The following is an 8,704-nucleotide window of genomic DNA, read 5'->3' as shown; positions in this document are numbered from 1 at the left end:
AAAAAAAAAAAAACAAAAACAAAAACAAAGAAACATATCTTCTCGCCTGCGACAGAAACTGGATGGGAAGCACTACTCGCCGGGGACAAAAGGAGAAGTATTTTCCGGCGACTGCCCTCTCTATCTCTGCTGGAACTTGTCTGAACCCTTGGTCGCAGGTAGGGAGAAGAGGAGAGAAGGAGAGAAAGAGAGAAGGAGAGAAGGAGAGAAGGAGAGAAGGAGAGATAAAAGGGTAAGAAGGGGTATTTTTGGGATAATGAAAAATGTCTAATTTATTAGTTTTAACTCATAAGGGCAAAAACGTCATTTCAAAGCATCATATAACGTTGACTGACGGTAGGGGGTCCGAGTCTAATTTGGTGAAAGAGAGGGGTGTCCCTCTAATATTGGCATTCTCCAAGGGGTGGCATTGTAAATTACCGTTTTTTAAATTGAAAGACATAAGGGGAGGTTTATTCTAGGGTGAAAGAACACTTTTAATCTAGTGCGGAGGGGCAATGAAAGAGCACGTGAAACTATATTCAATGCATAGGAATGGAGGGTAATATAGTCTTTTTCCACCTATGTCTAAGCATAGGCAACACCTGGCAAGGTTCTCTCCTGTTTTTTCTCATAAAGAAAATTGATCACCTAATAGAACCAGGCGACAAAGTCAGTGAGAGAGAGAGAGAGATTGATAGGATTGGAGTTGTACCAAATTAAGTAATGACACTTGCCTAGACACAACAAGCGTGAAATGATTGAACTCCCACCACCCCTATGTGTGTAGAAGATGTTATTACCTGTGCTCTCATTGACCCATGCTCCTGACATTCTAAATCGATAAGATTCTTTTGTGTATTCTTTAAACTGAAAGACATTAAGGGAAGATTATTTTGTTATTTTGTATAAATAAAAGAATTTTACTAATCTGATATAGATAATACTAATGTGTAAGACCAATGAAAAAGCACTTTGAAACACCTTCCGTGTAAAAGATCAGAAGATAACATGATCTTTTTATTTCCACCTGTCTGAACATAGGCATCAGCTGACAAGGTTCTCTCTCCCTTTTTGTAATAAAGAAAATTGATTACCTAATAAAATCGGGCCACAAAAGGCCACAATAATCAGAGAGAGAGAGAGAGAGAGAGAGAGTAGTGCCAAATTACAAAAGTGTGACTAGAAAGTAGAAACCAAAAGGAAGCTTATCCGGCACTGTGAGGTGGGACAATTTGCTGCTCAACTAATTAGCAGTGATCTACAGTAGTCACGTTGCTTTCCATCCCACCAAACATATGATACACTGTCAACTAAACTTGCCTTACCCCATAGAAATCCATTTTACGCTTAAAGCAGAGGGATTGGGCTTTTTCCCTAGCCCTCTCTATCCGGCTCAGTCTCGTCCGTATCCCGATGATCTTGTATTTCAAAGGAGTTCAACACATGAAGTATTGATGATTTTACCTAGATAACGAAGGCCACCTACGCATGGGGGTGTAAGGGAGGATGTGGATTTGAAACTGAAATCATTTATGAAAATTAAATAGAATCATTTACCTCAAAATCGTAAAATCATTTAGTAAATTGTTTGGTTCTAGTTTTAAATTTAAGATCGATTAGTTAACTGGGTCGGGTCCGTTTTAACTGTTTATCTCGTTGGTTTCAAATCGAATTGATACCGTGAAAATCAAATCTTTTAAACTGTCAAAATTGATCCGATTAACTTGTATAACGATTAAATATTTTGTTGTTTTAACAAAACATAATGATTTAATCTAGGAAAGAATTAAGGACCATAGAGGATGTCCAACGATCTATTCAATAGTTTACTCTTATTATGTAGTTATGTAGTCAAATCCTTGCTTGTTTTCAATGCCTCATTTAATCTGATACAAGATTGAAGTGTTTATCAACAAAAACAAATTTTAGTAAACATGGGAATAAACTAACAAACCGATTGCTAACAGTTTAGAAACCATATGGAATAAACCACGATCAAAACCGTGGAACCAACATTGTTTAAAAACCGTGGAACTGAAATTGTTTACTAAACGGTTGCTGTTTCAAAAAGTGCAACTGTTTAGTAAATGGTACGGTTTTGGTTTCAACCAAATAAATGTGAATCGAATCCAAACGCAACGTAAACACCAAAACCAAACCGATTAACATCCTTAGGTGTAAGGGGGTGAAGCTCTCCACCCAATATATATATATATTTTTTTTATTTGGGAATCGTTTACTGAGGACAATTATGTACTTTATAGTATTAGAGTTTACAATATATTTATAGTGAGGATTCAAACAATATAAGAGAGGTGTGAGGACGAACAATGTAACCCTATTCTCTAATAATATTGAAGCAAGATCTCATCTTTGGATGTAGGCAATCTATCCAAACCATGTAAATTTGTGTTCGCCGTAAAATTTTTTATTCTTATATTTTTATTCTTTTATACATCATTTTAGGGTCACGTTTCTACATTAACAGCACAAGAAGTCTATTTACACAAACACGAGAAACAAACTGAAATGAAACGAGTAACTATAAATCAATAACAGAACCGACCATCACAAAGTTGGTGTAGCCTCACATTTATGTGTTCTAAACTACACATTCACAGACAAAACCATGTGTCCAACTAAAGTTAAAAATGATAAATTAAATAAATAATAACAAAACATTTTTGTGACAAGGATATGTTACTTTTTTAAATATCACAAAGCGCTTATTCAATCACATGGATGGACCTGTTCAGTCTGATTATGACATAGTCTAATTTAGCCAGGAGTTAGATTTTCAGAGTCCACATCAATCAAATACCCCATGAATGAGTCTGTATCTTGTGTTTTTGATCTATACATGTGTATTAGTACTATAACCATTACTATGCACTCTTCTAACTTTAAGCATGAACAGACGGTGTAGATAGAGTGAACCATGAAAATGGATGGTTCAAATTTATCTTGTGACTTCTCAAAACATCCCAAATTCAGACCCAACCACATCAGTTCGAAGGTTACAAATTAACCTCCTTGCCCAAAGTAATAGAAGCATCTGTCCAAATTAGGTCAAATAATTTTAACTTTCAACTTCTCACCCCCCACCCCTCCCAACCCAAAAAGAGAAAAAAAAATATTTTTGATTTCCTTTTATATAGTAATTAGGACAAAGTTTTTCTTTTGGCTGAACGATGGAATGGTCCATAACTCTCTACCCCTTATTGTCTATGGTTGCGATGGACCACGGTGAATAGGAATAGATTCGCCTTGACTTTAGGAAAACTCAATCCTAGCTATTATTATTGCACTAGACATGCAATTCACAACATTCAATCCTTCTCTTATTGAGCTCACACGGGAACTTTATTCATCTGACCAAAAATGGTCAGGTCAGCCCAGCCCAGCCTTAATTCATCTTTGGACTGGGTTTGGGATTGGTAAAGTTTTGGGCCTAATCAAGTCCATCATCAAATCAGGTCAAAATCAGTGCCCCTGACTGTTGATGCCAGTCCACGCCCAACTCAAATCATAGATCCTACCACTACAATAAGACTGGGATTTTTAACAGTACCCATAGACGAATAGGGTTAGGATGGCGACATCAAAAGAGAGTTGACAAGGGTAAAGCATGTTAGAGCATCAAAACGGATAAATTGGTCGTGACAAGGAGGGATTTGGATCTCTCTAAAGATTTTTCCTCCAACTTTCCTCCAACCTTTTACATAAACGTAACCTAAACATCAGCGGACACACAGCCACATGCATGCATGTGAGAGGTTGGAGAGTCATTGGAGAGGATCCCAATCCAATAACGAGATATACAGAACCATCCCATGCAATTAAATGTCTATGCATTGCCATTGTTCTAGTCGAGGTCGTGTCATATCCATGAACATGGTCAAAAAGGAAGAGGATAGATGTGAGGAAAATGGCTGTTATTGCCTTGAGGGTCCAATGGATAGATGCCAACCCTATAAGATTTACTGTGGTAGCATTGTTCTCCATCCATTTATTATGATAATTTATGAAGTCTGATTGCATTGAAAGTTGACAAATGATTATGAGAAAAATAAAGGAAGAGAAAAATGCTGTTTGGAAAATGAGGGCAAAAAATGGACTGGACTGAACTGGACTGGGCTGGGCTGGAACCGTAGTGATCTGAATGCAGGTTTGGTTTTCCATTTGTATATTTAAGTTTAGGTTTTGGTTTGACTTGGATCCATATCCGGCCCAAAAGTCTCAATGTGTCAAGTTTCAAAACTTCCATTGAAATCTTACATTTTCTTACCTCTCCACTTCATCCATTTCACTTTAATTCTATGTGAAACATCATCCTTTACATCGCCATCTTTGTAAATGATTGACCACAGGAATTTTAAATAGTCACTTTGTGGTAATTCTCACTCCTCTAGTTTTACCACTTCATCATATCTCCTACATTGACTAAAGAGACACATCATATACTTTATCTTTGTTCTGTTTATTGTAAAACTCTTAATTCCAAGCTTGATTTCCATAGCTCTAGTTTAATATTAATCTCTTCCATTGTCCATCTATCAAAACAATATCATTAGCAAATAATATACACCACGAGACCTGATCTTGGATGTGCCTGATTATATCATTTATGATGAGCACAAACAAAAGAAAGTTTAGAGTCGATCCTTAATGTCACCCAATTGTAATTGGGAATTTGCTACTTTGATCCTTTTTTGTTTTTAAACATGTCACTACTCTCTCATATATGTTCTTAATTATATTCACATAGTTGATTGAACTCATTATATCTCGGTACTCTGTCATAGGCTTTCTTTAAGTCAATAAAGACCATATAAAGTCCTTTTTGTGAGCTCTAAATACGTCCATAAGCTTTTTTCGAAGGTTAATAGCTTATGTCATAGATCCCCTCGCATAAAACTAAATTAGGTCTTCGTCACTTCAGTTTCCTCTCGAAGGTGGGCTTCAATAACATTTTCCCATTGTTTCATGGTATAATTGGCTCTATGGTTATTGTAGTTCTGGATATCACCTTTGTTCTTATAAATCGAAACTAGAATTCTAGCTTCTCCTCTAATCCTCCGATATTTTCTGTATTCATTGTTAAATAGTTTGGTTAGCCAAGATACTCCCAGTGCTCCTAGGCTACTTAAATTGGGATCTCATCCGGTCCTGATGTATAATAAATGCATGGATAGTTTATATAGTATTGCAAAACCATGCACCTAAGGACAATTTTGGGTTTTAATCTTCAAACCCAGATGAGAAAAATTAAGAGAGATATTTTGTGGAAAATGAAAATGAAAATGAAACAAAAAAGATCTGCAAACCAGATTTGTAGTGCATGTTTCAACATCTGAGCTAGCTTCAACAACATAGGAATGGTCTACGTACCAAGGTCCATGGTTAGAAGGCCCCAAAGCCCTTTTATAGTCCTTAGATCTTGGGCAGCTAATAGGATCTTATCATCGGCAATCGTAACTCTGTACCCCTTCACCTCTAATAAAACTTTTTTTTTATTAACTTATCAATTATAGCAGGCCAGTAAAATATGCTACCACTAATATGCTATTAAGTAGTGAAAAGAAATTTTTACCAAAAAAAAAATAAAAAATAGTGAAAAGAAATTAAACCATAGCTTGTTTGGCTGTTGCATTCTCAGTCAAACAGAGAATGGGGCATAAATTAATACTTGAATAAGATCTACATAGAACTCTATCCTATTTGGAAAAGAATAATCCTAGAAACTATAAAAAGGTTAGGAAGATAAATAGGAACATCAAAATAAACTAATCCTTGCTGGTAATGACCGCTTATAATAATAGGATCAAAGAGAACACATAACAGGAGAGCCAACTTTGATAAATCTCTCTCTACTCTCATTTTAATCGAAGAGTATATGGGTAAACTCACTCTCACTAAAAAATATTCTTGTCATTAAGAGGTGTATCATTATGTAATGCACATAACAGAGACAACCTAACTGGAACTAATGGGTTTAATCTTGTTGTTAGAATCTTCAAAATATAGGGGAAAGGGCATAATTATCCCTTTTTTTGGTGAAGTTATGGCCAGAAATTTCAGTTTAGTTATCTTCTTGAAATGTTTATGTGGGTTACTTTTTTTCTGTCGGGAGTAGTGAAATTTTGAATTTTTTAAAGTTTTCCGACAGTATTTTTGTCGAAATTTGAATCTCGATCAGCTACATTTATAGTTGGTCACAATGATTGTATTGCATGCAGCTATATTAGGATCCTAAAATATTGTCATAGGATAAGTAGCACCAATGGTACTCGTATAAATGGATTGACCTTGCAATTAAGGAATCAACCCATTACTATCACTTCTTTACATTAAGCCTATATTTACTTTCAACGAAAAAAAAAAAGCCTATATTTACTAATATTTTTTTATCTTTGATTTTATTTTTGATTCCCTCAAAAAAAAAAAAAAAAAAGAATTTTTACTTTTTCTTCTCTCTAGATGTTTTTAAATATCTGAAGTTTCTATATTTTTTCAACTGATAACTTATTATTCTTTTTCTCATTCTCTCTCTATTGACAAATGGAGTGCTTGAGTAGTAAAATGGCAGAGAAAGTATATGATCTCAAGACTGAAGAGGGCATATGTATGATAAAAAACATTTCTTTTGATGACCGTATCGGTAGTTCTGCAGATTCATGTATTTGTCTCCACTACATGGACCCATTATATGGTATTAGCAACCAGAGTTTGACTCCACAAAATTCTGTGTTTAAGATGTTTTACCACTACAATATCCTTCAGTGTTACCTTTCTTAAAGATCTGTCGGCATGTCATTTGAGACTGATAATTTATTAACATGTAATCCCCCAAAGGTTTCAGTCCGGATGTCAAATTCTGCCTATTAAGTCAACTACGAGACAGAAACAAATTAGGTAAATTAATCATCTTGTGATATTCTACATAAGTTGATTTTCTTTACAATGATTCAACTGGTAAGAATGAAATAAAATGAGATAGACAACAACACCACGCATTATTAAGCAAATGTGAGATATTATTATACATTATTGTGTAGTTTGCCCTTACTTTAATAGGAATAGACATCTTGTCTTCTCTAGGGATCTTCTCCTAATTGCTCCCCATTGTTTTGATGTATTATCTTTGACTTTGTTTCTCACTTATCCCTCTCCTCCCCTCTTAAGTTTTGTTGTATCTTTCCTTTTCGTGATGTTTTTGTCCCCCTTGGATTTTGATGTATCCTCCCTACCATTGGATGTTTTAGCTTTTTGAGTTTGGGTTTTTCCCTAGTTTGTTGTCCTCGTCTGTTGTTTTTTCTTATTTTTTATTTGAATAAATTATTTATGCACCAAAAAAAAAAAAAAAAGATTGAATTTGAAATTGAAATTTGACATAAGAACTATTTAGACCATTCCCTTGACCCCAATTGTTATATTTTCCATGTCGTTCTACCTCATGGAAAAATTAGGTGAATTGGTTAAGAGATTTCATCCTAAACAACATGCGAGTAGATTTTGTTATTGCTGAAGCTTGATCTAAATCTAATCTCAGAAGTATTAGTGATTGTTCTATAATAATGGTGGTCTCGCTCACTTGCGAGTACTTGGGCCGTGGGAGTTGTAAAGGTGCAGGCACCCCCACTTCCTAAGGGGTGCGAGGGGCTTCGACTGAAACTTTTTAAAATCGTTATTGGGGGTAATTTTGTACTTTCGAGGATTAGGATTTCTCTATGTAATGCACAAGATATTATATATAAGGGGGTTATCTCATAAGTAGGTGTAAGGGTTTCTTCATCAAAATAGTGGAAGCTCTAGTTATTGTTCAATCATGGACGTAATATATTGGATGAGCCGCATAAATCTATGTGTTCCACATGTACATGTGATTCTCTGTCGTTTCTCTTTTGCAAATCGTTGTTCCGTTTGTTGTTAATTCCTAACAATTTTTACCTTTTTTTTAATGAAAATAATTAACATGTACCATATTCAAAGGATCCCACTAGACTAAACTGTTTTGTGTATATATTTTTTACTGCTGTGGTGAATGTGATGTCCTCTTTACATATAAACTCAAGTATGCATTGCCACATAATATGTCAAATTTTTTTAGTGAATAATAAGTCATTTTTAACAACATATTGAATCGAAAAAAATGAAGGTTTATTATTTTTAAGAAAATAAAATACAAAATTTACATTAATAAAATAAAATAAGGAAAAAAAAAAATTCCTATGGGAGCATGGATAATGGATTACACCAACATTTTTGTGTGTTTATATCTCTCCTCCTTAGATGAAAAGACATCTATTCCTTATTTTGATTTTAAAAATAAATAAATAAAAAACAAATTGAGAAGTAGATAAACTAGAATATTATATCTGGCCATATCATACCAAACAGTAATTTCATGAAAAGAAGCAGGAATTTTGAGTTAAAAGCAAGAAAATATCAGAATCCACTTGATAGCAATGGTGCTATATACCCGACAAACATACCCTCACCTAGAATCTGAGTCCCTAAAGAGCGGTGGAAATTGTGTTTCAAATATATCAATCAGTTCTTGCACCTCAAGCAAGGAAGAAAGCCTTTTCCTTTGCTCTCATCTTTTAACATAAACTGACTAGGGTTCCCTCCCTGAAAGGCTACCCATATATATAAATGTCCACTTTTTAAGATTTTGTGACTTGTGAGTCATTGAGAAAGCATAGGTCATCAGCCTGGT

The sequence above is a fragment of the Macadamia integrifolia genome, chromosome 7 (assembly GCF_013358625.1).
Source record: "Macadamia integrifolia cultivar HAES 741 chromosome 7, SCU_Mint_v3, whole genome shotgun sequence".
Taxonomy (NCBI): domain Eukaryota; kingdom Viridiplantae; phylum Streptophyta; class Magnoliopsida; order Proteales; family Proteaceae; genus Macadamia; species Macadamia integrifolia.
This window is presented reverse-complemented; position numbering follows the sequence as displayed.